This window comes from Chiloscyllium punctatum, chromosome 30 (assembly GCF_047496795.1).
Source record: "Chiloscyllium punctatum isolate Juve2018m chromosome 30, sChiPun1.3, whole genome shotgun sequence".
NCBI lineage: Eukaryota > Metazoa > Chordata > Chondrichthyes > Orectolobiformes > Hemiscylliidae > Chiloscyllium > Chiloscyllium punctatum.
This window is the reverse complement of record NC_092768.1, coordinates 49237160-49258067: the sequence shown is the minus strand read 5'-3', so window position 1 is coordinate 49258067 and position 20908 is coordinate 49237160. Positions and strand designations below refer to the sequence as shown.

General features: G+C 46.8%; 1 protein-coding gene across 4 annotated transcripts in view; it reads right to left on the bottom strand.

Moving 5' to 3' along the window:
• Nucleotides 1–20908, bottom strand: part of LOC140455489 (uncharacterized) — a 68187-nt gene that overhangs the window by 22528 nt on the left and 24751 nt on the right. Inside the window, exon 1 of one of the 4 annotated variants that reach the window (XM_072550426.1) lies at nt 10674–10786. The exons of the other annotated variants lie outside the window; for them this stretch is intronic. The gene's annotated coding sequence lies outside the window, so the exon portion shown is untranslated. Of the gene's footprint in view, nt 1–10673; nt 10787–20908 lie in introns of those variants that run through there. 4 annotated transcript variants of the gene reach the window in all.

Genomic DNA, 20908 nt, shown 5'->3' with positions numbered 1-20908 from the left:
GTAGTTAGACAGGTCAGGGACAGCACTGGGTGTAGTTAGACAAGTCAGGTGCTGCACTGTGTGTAATTAGACAGTCAAGGACAGCACTCGGTGTAGTTTGACAGGTCAGGGGCAGCACTGGGTGTAATTAGACAAGTCAAAGTCAGCACTGGCTGTAGTTAGACAGGTCAGGGACAGCACTGGAGGGCTTTTGCCCGAAACGTCGATTTCGCTGCTCGTTGGATGCTGCCTGAACTGCTGTGCTCTTCCAGCACCACTAATCCAGTAGTTAGACAAGTCAGGTGCTGCACTGGGTGTAATTGGACAGGTCAAGTACAGCACTGGGTGTAAATAGACAGTCAAGGGCAGCACTGGGTGTAATTAGACAGGTCAAGGGCAGCACTGGGTGTAAATAGACAGGTCAAGGGCAGCACTGGGTGTAAATAGACAGGTCAGGGGCAGCACTGGGTGTAATTAGACAGATCAGTGGCAGCACTGGGTGTCGTTTGACAGGTCAGGGGCAGCACTGGGTGCAGCTAGACAGGTAGGGGCAGCACTGGACGTAATTAGACAGTTCTGGGACAGCACTGGGTGTAATTCGACACGTCAGAGGCTGCACTGAGTGTAGTTAGACTGGTCAAGGGCAGCACTGGGTGTAAATAGACAGGTCAAGGGCAGCACTGGGTGTAGTTAGACAGGTCAGGGGCAGCACTGGGCGTAGTTAGACAGGTCTGGGGCAGCACTGGATGCAATTACCATCAGTTGGACATAGTCATTGGGGATTGTATTGTAAGGGAAATAGATAGGTGGTTCTGTAGCCGAAAACATGTCTCCCAGATGGTATGTTGCCTCCCAGGTACTCCGGTGAGGGATGTCACTGATTGGCTGGAGGGCGTTCTAAAAGGGCAAGGTGACCAGCCAGTTGTCTTGGTGCATATAGGCACTAATGATATAATTTTAAAAAACAAGAGGAGCTCCTGAAAGCAAAATTCTTGAAAGCTAGGGCAGAAGTTGAAATCGAGGACCTCAAAGGGAGTGATTTCGGGATTACTTCCAGTGCCACGTGCTAGCCAACGTAGAAATGAAAGATCAAGCAGGATGAACACGTGGCTTGAGGGATGGTGTAGTAGGGAGGGGTTCAGATTTGTGGGACATTGGGACCAGTTCTGGGGAAGATGGGACTATTACTAATTGGACAGTCCAGACCTGAATCAGACTGGAACTAATGTCCTGGGGGAGCTTTTTGCTACTGCTGTTGGGGGGGTTTTAAACTAATGTGGCAGGGGGCTGGGAGCCAGAAGAGAAGACAAGTAGACAGTGAGGTGGAAACTGGAGACTGTAAGAATCATGAAGTTGGCATTAATAAGGGGAAGAGTAGGCAGAAAGCAGATGAATGCAAAAGAACTGGTGGCCTGAAGTGCATCTACTTTAATGCAAGGAGTATAGTGGGTAAGGCAGATGACCTTAGGGCTTAGATTGGTGCCTGGGAGTATGATGTTATTGCGATCACAGAGACTTGGTTGAAGGAAGGACATGATTGGCAAGTAAATGTTCCAGGATATAGACGCCTCACACAACAGGGAGGGAAGTGAAAAGGGGATGGAGTTGCATTGCTGGGCAGGGATGATATCAATGCTGTGCTAAAGGAGAACACTTTGAAAGGCTTGAGGAGTGACGAATTATGGTTGGAGCTGTGAGATAAGAAAGGTGCAGTTACATTGGTGGGGCTGTGTTACAGGCCTCCCAACAGTGAGCGTGAGGCAGAAGAATAAATAGGTCAACAGATTATGGATAGATGTAGAGGCAACATGGTGATGGTGATGGGAGACTTTAATCTTCCGAGCATTGACTGGGATACACTTAGTGTCAGAGGTCTGGATGGGGCAGAATTTGTAAAGAGCATCCAAGAAAGTTTTCTACAGCAGTATGTCAATAGTCTGATGAGGGAAGGGGCCATTTTGGACTTGGTGTTGGGGAATGAGTCAGGTCAGGTGGTAGAAGTTGCAGTAGGGGGATTTCTTTGGCAACAGTGACCACAATTCTGTAAGTTTTAGAATACTCATAGACAAAGATGGTCCTGAGGGAAGAGTACTAAACTGGGCCAAGGCCAAATATATAAAAATTAGGCAGGAGCTGGGAAATGTGGATTGGACACAGCTATTTGAAGGGAAGTCCACATCTGAGATGTGGGAGGCTTTCAAAGATAGGTTAAAGATAGTGCAGGATAGGCATGTCCTGTTGAAAGCAAAGGATAGGAAGGGCAAGATTCGTGAACCGTGGATGACAGGAGAAATTACAACTCGTCAAGAGGAAAAGGGAAGCATGCATAAGGTTCAGGCAGCTTAGAACAGAACGGGCCCTGCAGGAATATAAGAAGAGTAGGACCAGTCTTAAACGAGGAATCAAGTGGGCTAAAAGGGGTCATGAAATAGCTTTCGTGAGCAGAATTAAGGAGAGTCCCAAAGCCTTTTATTCTTACATAAGAAGCAAGCGGGTAACTAGAGAAAGGATTGGTCCACTAAAGGATAACAAAGGAAGGCTGTGTGTCGAACCTGAGAGAATGGGTGAGATTCTGAATAATTACTTTGTATCAGTGTTCACTGAGGAGAAGGACATGATGAATGTTGAAATTAGAGACAGAAATTTGATTACTCTGGATCACGTTGACATAAGTAGGGAAGATGTGTTGGGTAGGCTAGAGACTATGAAGGTAGACAAATCCCCAGGACCAGAGGGGATCTCTCCCAGGTTGCTGAGGGAGGCAAGAGAGGAAATAGCTGAGGCCCTGACAGATATCTTTGTAGCATCCTTAAATACAGGTGAGGTGCCGGAGGACTGGAGGGTTGCTCATGTTGCCCCCCCCCCCAACCCGCCCTGTACAAGAAGGGTAGTCGGGATATTCTGAGTAACTACAGACCAGTGAGCCTGACGTCAGTGGTGAGAAAGTTGCTGGAGAAGGTACTATTTATATTTGGAAAGGAATGGGCTTATCAGTGATAGGCAATATGGTTTTGTGTGGGAGGAGATCGTGCCTTACCAACTTAATAGAGTTCTTTGAGGAAGTGACCAAGTTGATAGATGAAGGAAGGGCTGTAGATGTCATACACATGGACTTTAATAAGGCGTTTGATAAGGTTCCCCATAGAACATAGAACATAGAACAGTACAGCACAGAACAGGCCCTTCAGCCCACGATGTTGTGCCGACCACTGATCCTCATGTATGCACCCTCAAATTTCTGTGACCATATGCATGTCCAGGAGTCTCTTAAATGTCCCCAATGACCCTGCCTCCACAACTGCTGCTGGCAATGCAATCCATGCTCTCACAACTCTGTGTAAATAACCCGCCTCTGACATCCCCTCTATACTTTCCTCCAACCAGCTTAAAACTATGACCCCTCGTGTTAGTCATTTCTGCTCTGGGAAATAGTCTCTGGCTATCGACTTTATCTATGCCTCTCACTATCTTATATACCTCAATTAGGTCCCCTCTTCTCCTCCTTTTCTCCAATGAAAAGTCCGAGCTCAGTCAACCTCTCCTCAAAAAAATAAGCCCTCCAGTCCAGGCAGCATCCTGGTAAACCTCCTCTGAACCCGTCTCCAAAGCATCCACATCTTTCTTATAATAGGGCGACCAGAACTGGACTCAGCATTCCAAGTGCAGTCTAACCAAAGTTTTATAAAGCTGCAACAAGATCTCACAACTCTTAAACTCAATACCCCTGTTAATGAAAGCCAAAACACCATATGCTTTCTTAACAACCCTGTCCACTTGGGTGTCCATTTTAAGGGATCGATGTACCTGCACCCCAAGATCCCTCTGTTCCTCCACACTGCCAAGAATCCTATCCTTAATCTTGTACTCAGCTTTCAAATTCGACCTTCCAAAATGCATCACCTCGCACTTATTCAAGTTAAACTCCATCTGCCACCTCTCAGCCCATCTCTGCATCCTGTCAATGTCCCGCTGCAGCCTACAACAGCCCTCTATACTGTCAACGACACCTCCAACTTTTGTGTCATCTGCAAACTTGCTGACCCATCCTTCAATCCCCTCATCCAAGTCAATAATAAAAATTACAAACAATAGAGGCCCAAGGACAGAGCCCTGTGGAACACCACTCACCACAGACTTCCAGGCAGAATATTTTCCTTCTACTACCACTCGCTGTCTTCTGTTGGCCAGCCAATTCTGTATCCAGACAGCTATGTTCCCCTGAATCCCATTCCTCCTGACCTTCTGAATGAGCCTACCATGGGGAACCTTATCAAATGCCTTGCTGAAGTCCACATACACCACATCCACAGCTTGACCCTCATCAACTTTTCTAGTCACACCCTCAAAGAACTCTATAAGGTTTATGAGGCATGACCTGCCCCTCACAAAGCCGTGATGACTGCATTTAATCAAGCCATGCTCTTCCAGATGGTCATAAATTCTTTCCCTCAGAATCCTTTCTAACACCTTGCAGACGACAGACGTGAGACTTACTGGTCTGTAATTGCCGGGGATTTCCCTATTTTCTTTCTTGAAGAGAGGAATTACATTTGCCTCTCTCCAGTCCTCAGGTACGACTCCACTGGAGAGCGACGATGAAAAGGTCTTCGGAAATGGCGAAGCAATTGCACTTCTCATTTCCCAAAGCAGCTGAGGACAAATCTGGTCCGGGCCTGGCGACTTGTCAATCTTAATGTTTGACAAAATTTTCTGCACATCAGCTTCCTCTGTCTCTATCCATTTCAGCATGCACACCTGGTCTTCAAAGGTTTCATTCACTACAAAGTTTGTTTCTTTTGTAAAGACAGAAGCAAAAAACTCATTTAGGCCTTCCCCTGCCTCCTCAGACTCCACACACAAGTTCCCTAAGCTATCCCTGATCGGCCCTACTCTTTCTTTGACCATTCCCTTATTCCTCACATAAGTGTAAAATGCCTTTGTGTTCTCCCTAATCCGTTCTGCCAAACCTTTCTCGTGCCCCCTCCTGGCTCTCCTCAGACCATTTTTAAGCTCCTTCCTCGCCTGCCTGTAACCCTGTAGAGCTGAGCTTGACCCTAGCTTCCTCCACCTTATGTAAGCTACCTTTTTCCTTTTGACGAGAAGCTCCACCGCTCTCGTCATCCAAGGTTCCTTTATCTTACCACTTCTTGCCTGTCTCAGAGGGACATACGTATTCATCACTTGCAACAACTGTTCCTTAAACAGTCTCCACATGTCTATAGTGCCTTTACCATGGAACAATTGCTCCCAATCCATGCTTCCTAACTCATGTCTAATCGCATCATAGTTTCCTCTTCCCCAATTAAATATCCTTCCATTTTGCCTAATCCTCTCCTTCTCCATAGCTATGTAGAATGTGAGGCAGTTGTGGTTACTATCACCAAAATGCTCTCCCACCACAAGATCTGATACCTGCCCCGGCTCGTTTCCGAGCACTAAGTCTAGAATGGCCTCTCCCCTCGTCGGACTGTCAACGTACTGAGTTAGGTAACCCTCCTGAACACACCTTACAAAAACAGCTCCATTCAAATCTTCTGCTCAAAGGAGGTTCCAATCAATATTGGGAAAGTTAAAGTCACCCATTACAACAACCCTACTACGTCCACACTTTTCCAAAATCTGCCGACCTATGCTTTCTTCAATCTCCCTGCTGCTATTGGAGGGCCTGTAGTAAAGAGGTGACTGCTCCCTTGCTATTCCTAATTTCCACCCATACTGACTCGGTAGGCAGACCTTCCTCGACAATGGAAGCTTCTGTAGCTGTGATACCCCCTCCTCTTTTTCCCTCCTCCCTGTTCTTTTTAAATGCTCTAAACCCTGGAACATCCAGCAACCATTCCTGCCCCTGAGAAACCCACATCTCTGTTATGGCCACAACATCATAGCACCAGGTACTGACCCATGCTCTAAGTTAGTCACTTTTATTCCTGATACTCCTTGCGTTAAAGCAAACACACTTTAACTGATACCTTGGTTCATTGCCAGGAAAATCCTTCCATGTTGTAGCTGACTATCGTATGGAACAAACTCAGGATTCTCAGGCACACATTATAATCAGTTATTTTGTCAAAGCATTGGGAGAGCGTTAACTCAGAAAGATTTCTGAAGCAGGACTCTTCCCAGCCAAGAAATCATCAGACATTTATACATTGAAATGCAAACAGGCAGAATATAACTTTAATTCCAACTGAACAAAGAGACCTTGGAGTCCAGGTTCATAGCTCCTTGAAAGTGGAGTCGCACATAAATTTGTTGTCTGCAAACTTACTGACTATACCTTCCATGTTCACATCCAGATCAATTATATGAATGATCATCCATCCAAGTGTAGCAGATACATTGCAGCGCCATCACCTACAAGTTCCCCTCTAAGTCACTCACCATCGTGACAAGCCCCGATCCTTGAGGCAAACCACTGGTCACAGGCCTCCAGTCCGAAAAACAACCCTACACCACCACCCTCAAGCCAGCCTTGCATCCAAATGGCCAGCTCTCCCTGAACTCCATGAAATCCAACACCGCCAACCAGTGTCCCATGAGGAACCCTGTCAAAAGCCTTACTGATGTCCATATAGATCATGTCTACCACTCTGCCCTCACCAATGCTCTCTGTCACTTCTTCAAAAACCTCAATCAAATTTGTGAGACAAGACCTCCAATGCACAAAGCCATACTGACAATCCCCAACCACTCCCGCCCCTCCAAACACATGGACATCCTGTCCCTCAGGACTCTCCCCAACAACTAGTCCATCAAAAATGTCAAGCCCACTGGTCTCGCAGTTTAAATTTCCTTCAGTTTTCTTCAGTTCCTGGAGGCAGTCAGAGAGGTCATGAGGTTACATATTTGGGCAGTTGCTTAACCCAAAACACTACTCTTGTGGTGTCTCCCACCTATCCTTCTCCTCTAACCAAAAAAAAAGTTCTGTGCATCAGTTTGTTGGTGATAAGTGTTTTCATTCATGTTTTGCATGATAAACAAATGGAGAAAGTGAAGTCACATGGTGTGCAGGGTGTTCTAGCAAGGTGGATAAAGAACCGGTTGAGCAACAGGAGACAGAGAGTAGTAGTTGAAGGGAGTTTCTCGAAATGGAGAAAGGTGACCAGTGGTGTTCCACAGGGGTCAGTGCTGGGGCCACTGTGTTTGTAATATACACAAATGATCTAGAAGAGGGCACTGCTGGTTTGACCAGTAAGTTTGGAAATGACACGAAGATTGGTGGAGTAGCAGAAAACATAAGGGACTGTCAGAGAATACAGGAGGATATCGATAGACTGGAGAGTTAGGCGGAAAGTAGCAAATGGAGTTCAATCCAAGCAAATGTGAGGTGATGCATTTTGGGAAGGCAAATTCTAGAGTGGATTGTACAGTAAATGGAAGAGCCTTGGGAAGAATTGATAAGCAGAGAGATCTGGGAGTTCAGGTTCATTGTACCCTGAAGGTTGCTGCACAGGTGGATAGAGTGGTCAAGAAGGCATATGGTATGCTTGCCTTCATCGGATGGGGTATTGAGTATAAGATCTGGCAGGTCATGTTAAAATTGTACAAGACATTGGTTCGGCTGCATTTAAAATACAGTGTACAATGAGCATCCCACCCAAACCTACGCCATCCCCAAAGTTAGCGTGACTAATCCACCTATCCTGCACATCCCTGGTCATTATAGTGCAATTTAGCATGGTCAATCGACCAAACCTATACAAAGGTAAAAACAATGACTGCAGATGCTGGAAACCAGATACCGGATTGGTGGTGCTGGAAGAGCACAGCAGTTCAGGCAGCATCCGAGGAGCAGTAAAATCGACATTTCAGGCAAAAGCCCTTCATCAGGAACCTATACAAATGTTGGACTGTGGGAGGAAAGTGGAGCACCCACCAGTAACTCATGCTTATATGGGCAGAATGTGTGAATGTGCAAAGTACCTTACCAAAAGGATGTGGACACTTTGGAGAGGGTGCAGAGAAGGTTTAGAAAGATGTTGCCTGGTATGGAAGGTGCTAGCTATGAAGAGAGGTTGAGTAGGTTAGGATAGTTTTGAATTGAAAAAAGGAGATTGACGGGGGACCTGATTGAGGTCTACAAAATCATGACAGGATAGATGGAGATAAGCTTTTTTCCAGGCTGAAGGATTAAATAAATAACGAGAGGTCCCACTTTCAAGGTGAGAGGTGAAAAGTTTAAGGGGGATACACGCAGCAAGTACTTTACACAGAGGATGGTAGGTGCCTGGAACGTGTTGCCAGCAGAGGTAGTAGGGGCAGGTATGGTAGATTCAATTCAGATGTGTCTGGACAGATGCATGAGGAGGTGGGGAGCAGAGGGATACAGATGCTTAGGAATTGGGCGACAGGTTTAGACAGTGGATTTGGATTGGCTCAGGCTTGGAGGGCCGAAGGGCCTGTTCCTGGGCTGTAAGTTTTCTTTGTTCTTTGTTCTAATTGGATGCAATTAGAGCCCAGGTTTGAACCAAGTGATCGTACTACAGAGAGCTACATGAGAATAAGCACCAACAGTAGAAGATAATTAATGCAGCTCTGCAGCTTCACAGCCAACAGACCAGAGCAAAGCTCTGTAGCCCTAAAATACTTTACTGGGAATTGCAGTGGACAACAATCAATTAACAAGAGACAGTACCTCCATGAATACCTCCATTCACATCATGTTGGAGGCCAGTACACAGGAGTTTAGACACAATGTTAAAGTGCATTCAGGCAAAAATATTGAATGCATTATCAAACTGGGCCTCCTCCTGAGGAGCTCGCTCAGTTACCCTCCAGATCGCTCCAAAATGCCCCACAGTTGAGAGAGCTCAAGTCAGGATGGTGCTGGGGATGTGAAGTTAAGATTCTTTTTAAACTGTTCTGTCATTTAAGATAAAAGAGTTCCTTGCAAAGGAGAATTTTTTACGACTCTGTCCAGTAGCAGGCTGAGGTGGGTGGCTTACTGTGGCAACAGATTGGAATTTGCTAAGGGAGGCATAAAATTCTCATAATTAAAACACATGGAGACAATGGAGGTGCAGTTGTGGCTGATCATACAGAATTTCTGCTTCTGAGGTTGGTGACAGAAAAAGAAAAACAGCGAGAAAAAAGGTCTAAGAGATGGACCAAGTACCACAGCCAGTGCGGTCAGCAGAGGAAAGGGTGACCTTTCTGTGGGCAGCCAGGCAGAATGTGAGAGGGAAAATGGTCTCTGTTTGTATGTATACATCAAGGGGCAACATAAACGACTGGAAGATTTGTTACGGCGAGGCCAGAGAATGAATCACTGGAAAGGGCCTAAGCGTCGGCAGCTGATTCACAATTTCTCTGGAAAGTCAGAATAATGGCATTTCATGGACAATGGTTAAGGCTCAGCAAAATGGAGAGCAGCAAATTAATTAGAAACTGAGGGTGGTGTGAGCTTAATTCCTGGAAATGCAAGACAGAAAGTATAATATTGGCGTAAGGTATTCAATTCCATTGAAAGTTAGGAGTTTTTTTCTCTAGTTTATAATGTATTATTTGCCTCTTAGGTATTGTTTGGCCAAAGTGGATTTTAGTTCAGAAGCCATCAGGTGATCCGAAACCCTTTTAGCTTTATTTATGAACAAATATTACCAGGGTTGCACAGTGGTTAGCATTGCTGCCTCACAATGCCAAGGACCCAGCTTCAATTCCAGCCTTGATGATTGTGTGGAATTCACACGTTCTCTCCACATAAGCATGAGTTTCTAGTGAGTGCTCCAGTTTCCTCCCACAATCCAACACTGTGTAGGTTCGGTCGATTCACCATGCCAAATTGCACCATAATGACCAGGGATGTGCAGATTAGATGGAATAGTCACGGTAAAGATGGGGATGGTGTAGGTTTGGGTGGGATGCTCTTCAGTGGGTTGATGGAGACTCAATGGGCCAAATGGCCTCTATCCATATTTTAAAGATTCTCCATCTTAAAATGTGCAATCTTCGGTGATTCAGTCACTGGGATTTCAAATCTATTTTAAAAATTTTCAATCCCTCCAGGGAATTCACAACTCACTTAATAAACAGTACTAAAAAGCAGATTATCAGGCTATTTTCACCTTTTTGTGTGTAGATATTTGCTGAAAACAAATTAGATGCCACGTTACTGACATTACCAGGAGAAATAGATTTCAAAAGTACTTTGTGAGCTATAGAGTGTTTTGGAATATCCGGTTGTCCTGAAAGGTTAATTTTTAATGCAACTTGTTCTGAGCTTTTCTGAGGATGTTGTACAGATGGTGGGATAGGAGGGAGGAGGGGTGAAGGTTAGGACAGCCATACAGACATCTCCATACACTGAGAACTAACAATTCACAATCTGGGATGATAACCAGCTCCCAATACACACAACTCAACAACAGGAAATTAGTGAGAATTGTCAGACACTCTGCATCTCCCAGAATTATAGTATAATTACACGTCACCTTATATTCAGGAATGAGCCACCAACAATCTCAGCCTGGAAATCAGAGGGAAATGCTTCCAATAAACACACTCAATATCCAACACACAGCTCCAGTCAAACAGTTCAGCACAAAGCACCGAGTAAACAGCTCTCTCAGCTGGATCTTCTCACACAGTATAAGGGACATTTCCACCCCTGATTACCCACAGGATAGTCAGACTGCCTGAGGATTGGTGTGGATATTATGGGATACAATTTGTATAAAAGCTGCTCCTTCACTCACCATCTCCTCACTTGGTTTTCAGTCCCTATAGGAAGTGAACCAGCTCTGGAAGAGGAAGAGGAGACAATGGGCAGAGTGGGTGGACTCTCTGATTGACGTCTCTCACAGTCAATCCAAATAGCATCTTTATCCTGAAAGCTTTTAAACTGACAACATAATTGTGGAATATGTCGCTTACCTCCACTTGAAGCAGTTCAGAAATGAGCGGCAGTGCCCCAAAACACAATGGAATCAGTGTTCGGATCAGCACGTAAACAGGAGAGAAGGGACAAATTGTTCTGGATTATTCAAACTATTCCTGCTTCCAAATTTAATCGTGCAGGATCTCCGTGTGTTTCACCCCAGAGTGTCCTCTCTATCACTGGTCGGCTTTGTACTGAATATTCACCACATTTCACTCCCAAACTCATTTTGGCTGGGGACATAAGTTTATGGAAAAAGGGAATATGTTTAAATGGAATGTGAGGTGCAACTTTGTTTGCAAAGACAAGTGCCTGGAATATGCTGCCAGAGGAGGTGGGGGGAGCAGATACAATAACAATATTTAAGATGCATCTTGTCAGATATATGAATAGGCAGGTAATAGAGGCATACAGACCGAGTAGACACAAAATGTTTTTTTATTTAGAAAGTCATCTGCAGAACAGACGGAGGAAATAGAAGAGGAGGGATCAAAGGAGGCAGAGCAGTGGATTATCGTTAAAAACAGGAAAAGGAAACCTCTCGAGGGCCCCAAAGCCACCAAGCGAAGGGGGAAGAGATACCTCGAAGAGGAGGATACAGGCAGCTCCTCCGAGGGTGAGGACGGGCGCAAGAAGGGTCGCCTCCGGAGGAAGAGGCAGAGCACCGTGGGGAGAAAGGTGGGCAGCACCGCCCAAGAAGGAAAAGACGATCCCTCTGAGGGGATGGGTGAAGGCCTCCCCCTACCCGGTGAGAACCAAGGGGTACCCACCGGCCCACAGCTCCAAGGAACTGGGAGCAGCGTCCCAGTGACAGCCCTGCTGTCAGATGGAGAACGGGGCGATGCGGACCCTGGGTCTGACACGATGACACCAGAGCGGGGAAATGACTCAAGCGTGGAGCTGGACAACTACCTCAGCCCTGGGAAGGTCCAGCAGTTTGCTGTCACCACGGGGATGCACGCAGCTACCCCACTGGAGCAAGACCAGAAGAAAATGGACACTGGTAACCCCGTAAACTGGTAAAATGGGGTTTAAAATTGCCAGCATAAATGTGCGTAGCATTAAAGCGGCTACGCGATGTGTTTCAACGCTGGCCTTCCTGGCCAACGTCAAAGCCGATATCCTGTTTCTGCAGGAGTGTGGGATACCGCAGTTACAGGAGATGGTCGAGCTTGTGGGCCCACGGGCCGTCAGTGTGGTCGGGGGGCAACGATAGCCGCGCCTCCGGCCTGGGTATCCTGTTGCGGGGAGGCAACTTCACCATCTCCGAGGTTAAGGAGGTGGTGGGCGGGCGCCTCCTCGTCGCGGACGTTAAATACAGAAACGCTCCCGTGAGACTTATCAACGTGTACGCCCCAGTGGGTAAGAGTGAACGGTTGGCCGTCCTGCAACAGCTTCCACTGCTGCTGGCTACGTCCAGGCCGGTCATTCTGGCCGGAGACTTCAACTGCATCATTGATGCAGATGGACGATCCGGCGGGGGGGACAGTAAACCGGACGCTACGTCCAGGGCCCTGATGGAAACGGTCAAAGACGCCAAGCTGCACGACGTCTTCAGCGCCCCTGCAGATGGAGCGCAGCGTAGATACACCTGGTCACAGGCAGACGGGTCTATCCGCTCAAGGATAGATTACCTGTTTGTGTCCCGAACGCTCTCGGTCAGATCCACCGACGTCAAGCCGGTGTTCTTCTCTGACCACTGCCTCCTGCTGGCCGACTGTCACCTACAGGACGAACAGCGGGCGGGCAAGGGAACGTGGAAACTGAACACTAAGCTGTTGACCCCGGGAAACATCGAAGAGCTCAAGAGGGATTACGCAGGTTGGAGAACCGTGAAGCCTCTCTTTGAGTCTCCAGCGGACTGGTGGGAAACGGTAAAAGGGAACATCAAGAGGTTCTTTATCCTCAAAGGTGTCCAGGAGGCGAGAGAGAGGCGGGGAAAACTGTCCCAGCTCCAGGAAAGTATGCAGAACCTGCTCCTGCTGCAGACGATGGGGGTCGATGTCACGGAGGACCTCAAGGAGGTGAAGGGCCAGCAAGCCTCGCTCTTTGCCTCGGAGGCCTCCAGGATAATCTTCCGGTCCAGGGTCCGCTCGGTGGAGCAGGACGAGACGTGCTCACGTTTCTTCTTCCAGAAGGTGCACAAAGAGAGCTTCGTGCTCAGCAGCCTGAAGAAAGAAGATGGCTCGGTAACGTCATCTCAGACTGACGTCATGAGGATCAGCAAATCCTCCTACGCCAGCCTGTATGACTCGAAGCCAACCGACCGCGCGGCCTCCCAGTCGTTCCTGTCCTCTATCACGGAGGTCCTAGATGACGGAACACGAGAGAGGCTGGACCAGCCGCTATCTCTGGATGAACTGACCAAGGCCCTCGAGTCCTTCGAAAAGAATAAAACTCCCGGAAGCGACGGCTTACCGGTCGAGGTTTATTCCGCTCTTTGGGACTTGATCGGCCAGGACCTGCTGGAGGTGTATGTCAGTATGCTTCGGGCAGGTACCATGAGTGAATCCATGAGGAAAGGCATCATCACCCTCGTCTACAAGCGGAAGGGGGAGAGGGAGGAAATTAGAAATTGGAGACCGATCTCACTGTTAAATGCAGACTACAAAATCTTGTCAAAGGTCATCGCCAACCGGGTCAGGTCTGCTCTGGGATCGGTGATCCACCCGGACCAAACCTGTGCTGTACCGGGCAGGAAGATCTCTGAGAGTCTCGCACTCCTCAGGGATACGATCGCCTACGTGCAGGACAGGGGGGTGGACACCTGCCTCATCAGCCTGGACCAAGAGAAAGCCTTTGACAGGATATCGCATACATATATGAGGGATGTCCTCTCCAAAATGGGCTTTGGGGAGGGAATCGGAAATTGGATCAGACTGCTCTACACCAACATTGTCAGTGCAGTCTCAATCAATGGGTGGGAATCAGATAGCTTCCCTGTAAGATCTGGAGTCAGGCAGGGATGCCCCCTCTCACCCGCCTTGTTTGTGTGTTGCATAGAGCCATTTGCCGAATCCATCAGGAAGGATGCGAGCCTGAGAGGGGTGACTATTCCTGGCAGCGGGGGCCTGCAGGTTAAGGCCTCCCTGTACATGGATGACGTCGCTGTTTTCTGCTCGGATCCGCTGTCCGTGCACAGACTCGTGTGCATCTGTGACCAGTTCGAACGGGCCTCGGGGACCAAGGTAAACAGAGGCAAGAGCGAGGCCATGCTCTTCGGGAACTGGGCCGACCAATCCTCTATCCCCTTCACCGTCAGGACTGACCACCTGAAGGTGCTGGGTATTTGGTTCGGGGGGGCTGGGGCGTGCGCCAAGACCTGGGAGGAGCGGATCAGGAAGATGAGACAGAAACTAGGCAGATGGGGGCAACGGTCGCTCTCCATTGCGGGAAAAAACCTGGTCATCAGGTGTGAGGTACTCTCAGTATTGCTATATGTGGCACAGGTCTGGCCTATCCCCAGGACCTGTGCCGCCGCAGTCACCCGGGCCATCTTCCAATTCATTTGGAGATCAAAGATGGACCGGGTCCGAAGAGACTCTATGTACAAAGACCAGTGCAATGGGGGAAAAAACACACCCAATGCCACCCTCACCCTGATGGCCACCTTTGTGTGTGGCTGCATCAAGCTGTGCGTGGATCCCCGGTACGCAAACACCAAGTGTCACTACGTACTGAGGTTCTACCTGTCCCCGGTGTTGCGAAGGATGGGCCTGGCCTCGCTGCCGCGGAACGCTCCGAGTAGTTGGACCGTTCCGTATCACCTGTCCTTCGTGGAGAAATTTATGAGGAAAAACACCTTTGACCACAAGTCCATCAGGAAGTGGTCAGCACGTAGCGTCCTTGAGACCCTTCGGGAAAAGGAGAGGGCGGATCCTGTCGAGCGGTTCCCTGAGCAGACTGTCAAAGCCATTTGGCAGAATGCCTCATCGCCAGAACTTTCCAACAAGCACCAAGACGTGGCTTGGCTGGTGGTGAGAAGGGCTCTGCCTGTGAGATCCTTTATGCATGCCCGGACTCTCTGCCGCACCGCACGCTGCCCTCGAAGTGGCTGCGGGGGGGACGAGACTGTCACACACCTCCTTCTGGAATGTGCCTATGCAGAGGAAGTCTGGAGAGGAATGCAGTGGTGCTTGTCGAGGTTCGTCCCGAGCAGCGGCGTGACGCGGGACTCCGTGCTCTACGGCCTGTTCCCCGGGACTCACACCGAGACGAACATTAACCGCGTCTGGAAGATCATCAACTCGGTGAAGGACGCTCTCTGGGCGGTCCGAAACCTGTTGATCTTCCAGCTGAAGGAGTTGACCCCGACCGAGTGTTGCAGACTGGCACATTCCCAGGTCCAAGACTACGTGTTGAGGGACGCGCTGAAGCTTGGGGCAGCTGCCGCCAAGGCGCGGTGGGGAAAGACCACCGTGTAAGATCGGCCTGCCGAAAGAAGAACAGGGGGCCCATGCGGACGTTTTTTGGGCTCTGCTGATGCCTCAGCCAAATATAGGTATATATACAAGATTAAAAAAGGCACAGGATTGTAAATGACAAAGATAAATTTGAATCTGTGTTTGTAAATATTGACATATGTATGGCATGACCCAATGTACAGACCATCAAATCATTTTATGAATTAAGTATATTTTTGAAATAAAAAAAATTTTTGTGTTAGCACAGATGCTCTCTGGGCGGTCTGATCTTCCAGCTGAAGGAGTTGATCCCGACTGAGTATTGCAGACTGGCACATTCCAAGGTCCAGGACTACGTGTTGAGGGACGCGCTGAAGCTTGGGGCAGCGACCGCCAAGGTGCAGTGGGGAAAGACCACTGTGTAACAGCTGCCTACCTAAGAAGAACAGAGGGCCCACACAGTCATTTGGGCTCCGCTGACACCTCAGCTAAATATATGGATATATGATTGATATATGTACAGACCTATATATACAAATGATAAATTCTGATCTCTTTATGCAAAGAAATGGAATGTTTCCGTATGTATGGCATGACCAACTGTACAGAACATTAAAATATTTTATGAATAAAGTATATTTTTGAAATAAAGAAAATTGTGTGCTAGCACAGTCTTGATGAGCTAAAGGATCTGTTCCTGTGTTGTACTATTCTTTGTTCTTTGCCATTGGACAGGTCCTGATTAGTTCACCTTTCAGTATCCTGATTGGTTCTTGGTCAGAACGCTCTGATTGATAATCAGGGATTCTGGGACATGTTCACGTGATGTCAGTCTGAACACATTCTCCCGCTTGCAGTGGAGTAATGGATGGTCAAAAGAAATCACTGACTTGACCAAAGTGTATCCATTCAGGAAATCAGCTCATAGGAAATAATCACTTTGAAAGGGAAGGGGAAATGTCAGGGGACGAGGAATGGTGGGTATTTTGGATGGTGGGATATAGGTAAAGTAGTGTTACTTCTGCAATCGTAATTACTTATGCAAGGTAAATGAACTCACACCAATGTGTAATTGTTTCAACTAAGAGCTGAGTCAATAAGAATGCAAACTGTGTGGAGGAAATACATAATTGTTTTTGGATTAGCTAAAATTGTATGCAAGAATGAAACGTGACTGCAAAACAATGGTAGATGTTACAGACAAATAGATAAGGTGCTGTGAGGATGTAGGTTAAGCCAGATATGTTTGCACAAGCAGTAGTTATGAGCATCTGTTTCCCATTTTTACCGAAACACAGGAACAAACCCCAATTAAAAGGTTATAAGGATCAGTACGGTTGGGGAAAGCACAGATGGAGGGAGTAGATAATGGTGAAGAAAGGATATACCTAACAATGGGCCACAGTGGGATGTGGTCAAACGGCCTTGTGAGGCCAGAAATAAGCATTTTGTCACAGACAAGGCGGAATAAGGCAAGAGATAAACAAGAGTAATGGGTGCCAGTCTTAGAGAAGTGGAAGATGTAAACGGGGAGGAGTAATGGGATAAAAAAAAGGAACCAAATTACATAAATATCGTGTATTAGTTGAATTCAGTGTGTGTGTGTGTGCCCCTGCCTGGTAGACAGTGGACATTGCACCCTCTTGCAAGAGTAAAATAAATGACACTACTGATTCAGATCTTGTCTCGGACTGAAATTATTGAAGTGAGTGAGCTTTGTTTCTCACAGAAGGATTGAGACATACACTACTGTAATAATTGGAATATGGTCTGCTCTGGGATTGATGAATCACCCTGGCCAAGTCTGTGCTGTACTGGGCAGGACAATCTCTGACAGCGTTGTGTTCCTCAGGGATATAATGGCCTATGTACAGGACGGTGTGTGTGTGTGTTTGTGTGTGTGTTGTGTGTGTTAATGCCTGCCTCATCAACCTGAGTGAGGAAAAGGCCTTTGACACGATACCACGCTCGTACATGTGGGACATGTTCTCCAAAATGGGCTTTGGGGACGGAATCTATAATTGGATCTGATTGTTATACACCAACATTGTTAGCACAGTGTCAATAAATATTGGGCAGCATGGTGGCTCAGTGATTAGCACCGCTGCCTCACAGTGCCAGGGTTTGGTTCCAGCCTCAGGTGATTGTGCAAACTCCACACAGACATTCTTCCCATCTCTGTGTGGGTTTCCTCCAGGTGCTCCGGTTTCCTCCCATCATCCAAAGATGTGCAGGTTAGGTGAATTGGCCATGCTAAATTGCCCATAATGTTCAGGGATGTGGAGGTTAGGTGCATTAGTCAGGAGTAAATATAGGATAATAGGGTAGGGGAATGTGTCTGGGTGGGACACTCTTTGAAAGGTCGATGTGGACTTGTTGGACCAAAGGGCCTGTTTCCATATTGTAAGGATTCTATGATTCTATAAAATGCGTGGGAATCAGAAAGCTTCCCAATCAGATCCAGAGTCAGGCACGGCTGCCCATTGAAGCCTGCCTTGTTTATGTTGAAAACAGCCCATTGCTGATTCCATCAGAAAAGATGTGAGCTTGAGGGGTGGCTATTCCAGATAGCAGATGCCTGCAGGTCACAACCTCGCCATTTTCTGCTCTGATTCACTGTCAGTACAGATTCATGAGCATCTGCAGATACATTGAACTGGCCTCAGGAGCCAATATTAATCAAGGCAAGAGCAAGGCCATGTTCTTTGGGAACTGGGCCAACCAATCTCTCATTTCCTTCACCGTCATGACAGATTATCTGAAGGTGCTGGGATTGTGGGGCCAGGCCATTCATAAAATCTTGGGAGGATCGCATTGCCAAAGTCTCTCCATTGTTGGTAAAACCTCTCTCTGTTGTTGTACGTAGCACAGGTCTGGCCCACTCTCAGAAGCAGCACTGTTTGAGTCACCCAAGCTATCTTCCATTTCATCTGGAAACCTAAGATAGACTGAGTGTGTAGGGAAATCATGTACAAAACTCTGGATAATGAGGGTAAGAACATACCCAATGTTGCCCTCATCCTGATGGCCACCTTTATGTGTGGTTGCATCAAGCTGTGTGTAGAACCTCAGCATGCAAACACCAAGTGTCACTACATACTGGAGCGGCATGGTGGCTCACCGGTTAGCACTGCTGCCTCACAGAGTCAGGGACCCAGACTTGACTCCTGCCTCAGGCGACTATTTGTGTGGAGTTTGCACATTCTCCCAGTGTCTGCGTGGGTTTCTTCCAGGTGCTCTGGTTTCCTCACATAATCCAAAGATGTGCAGGTTAGGAGAATTGATTTTGCCAAATTGCCCTTAGTGTAGGTTATTAGTCAAGCGTAAATATAGGGTAGTGGAATTGGTCTGGGTGGGTTACTCTTTGGAGGGTTTGTGTAGACTTGTTGGGCTGAAGGGCCTGTTTCCACACTGTAGGAATTTTAATTCTAATTCAAAATGAGGTTTGATCTGTCCTTGCCATTGGGAAGGACGGGACTGGCCTTACCGCCGCGGATTGTTCCAAGTAGTTGGAATGTTCCGTAACACCTGTCCTTAATCGAGAAATTTGCAAAGAAAAACTTTGACCAAATTCATCAGAAAATGGTGAGTACGCAGTGTTCTTGAGACCCTGAGAGAAAGGAGAGGGTGGATCCTGTTATTTGGTTCCCTGAGCAGATTGTGAAAGTCATTTGGCAGAATGCTTCATCACCAGACCCTTCTAACAAGCACCAAGACATTGCTTGGCTGGTGGTGAGAAGGACAGTACCTGTGAGATCCTTCATGTACCCGTGATTGATCTGCGCCACCACATGCTGCCCGCAAAGTGGCTATGTGAGGATTGGGACTCTCACACATCTCCTTCTGGAATGTGCCTTTGCAAAGGAAATCTGGAGGAAGATGAAGCGGTTTGTGTCAAGGTTCATCCCAAGCAGTTCTGTGACCAAGGACTCTGTGCTCTACAGTGTGCACACATCAAGACAAACATCAACTACACCTGGATGACCATCAGCTCAGTGAAAGACACTCTCTGGTCTGCCCAAAACTTGTTAGTCTCCCAGTACAAGGATTTGACTCTGACTGAGTGTTGCAGACTGACACATTCCAAGGTCCAGGACAATGTGCTGAGGGATGCACTAAAGCTTGGGGAAACTTCACCAAGGCACTGTGGGGAAAGACCACTGTCTGAGGTTCTCATGCTGAAGATAAATGGGGGTCTGATCAGTTATCAGACCTTCTTAGTACCTCAAATATATGTAAATGTATATGTGTGTAAGAGAGGTCTTTGTTTTTTTTGGATAGAGTCAAAGTCTAGCATTTTGTTTATTTACTTTATGTGCAACTGTACAGAACTGAACGGATTTTGTGAGAATGTTCATATACAAAGAGTTTTTTTCTGACTAAAGTATATTTTTGAAATTAAAAAAAAGCTGGAATATGCCTTTGCAAACTCACACATTCCAAGGTCCAGGACAACGTGCCAAAGTCAAATGCGTTGGGGGTGGGTCTCCATTCAGTTATCAGACTATCCCAGGGCCTCAAATACATGTAAATATAGTCTGGTCTTGTGCAAGTAAGAGATGCCTTTGATTTGTTTATTGGCTACAGTCAGACTTCAAACTTTGTTTGTTTTCTTGATGTGCTACTGTTCAGAACCTAATTGCATTTGTGCCTATGTAAAAACAAAGATATATTTGACAGATAAAGTATATTTTTGAAATTTAAAAAATGCTGGAATGTGCCTATGCAAAGGAAGCCTGGAAAGTGATAGAACAAAGAACATAGAACTGTATAGCACAGGCCCAGATTATCGTGCCGAGCATAAGCCAAATGAAACTAATTCCTTCTGCCTGCCCTTGGTACAAATCCCTTCATTCCTTGCATATTCATGTGCTTATCTAAAAGTCTCTTAAATGGCCTTATGGCATCTGCCTCTACCACCACCCCCACTAATCTCTGTGTAAAAACTTGCCCCTCAGGTCTCCTATGAATTTTCACTCTCTTACTTTAAATGCATGTCCCCTAGTATGAGACATTTAAACTCTAGAAAAAACTATTCTAACTCAATCATTGAAAAATTTTACAGAATTCTATCAAGTCTCCCCTCAGCCTCACTGCTCCAGACAAAACAATCTGAGTTTTTGTAACCTTGTCTTCTAATTCATACCCTCTAATCCAGGCAGCATTCTGGTAAATCTCTTCTGCACCGTCTTCAGAGCCTCCACATCCTTCCTGCAATGTGGTCCCCAGAATTGAACACAATACTCCAAAGTCTTATAAATTTGCAACATGACATCCTGAGTCTTGTATTCAATTCCACAACCAGTAAGGGCAAATAGGATGGCTAATAAGGTGCATGACATATCTATTTGTGTGGCCAAGTTCAGGGAGCTATGGACTTGAACTCTAAGAGCCTTCTGAATGTCAATGCTGTTCAGAGTCCTACCATTAACTGTATACTTTTCTTTAACATTTGATCTCCCAAAGTGCAGCACCTCACACTTATATGGATTAAACTCCATCTGCCATTTCCCCGCCCATATTCACAACTTATGTACAGCCCACTGTGTCCTTTGACAAGATTCAACACTATCCACAACTCCACTGATCTTTGTAGCATCTGCAAATTTACTAACCCAGTCATATATATATATATATATATATAAAAAAT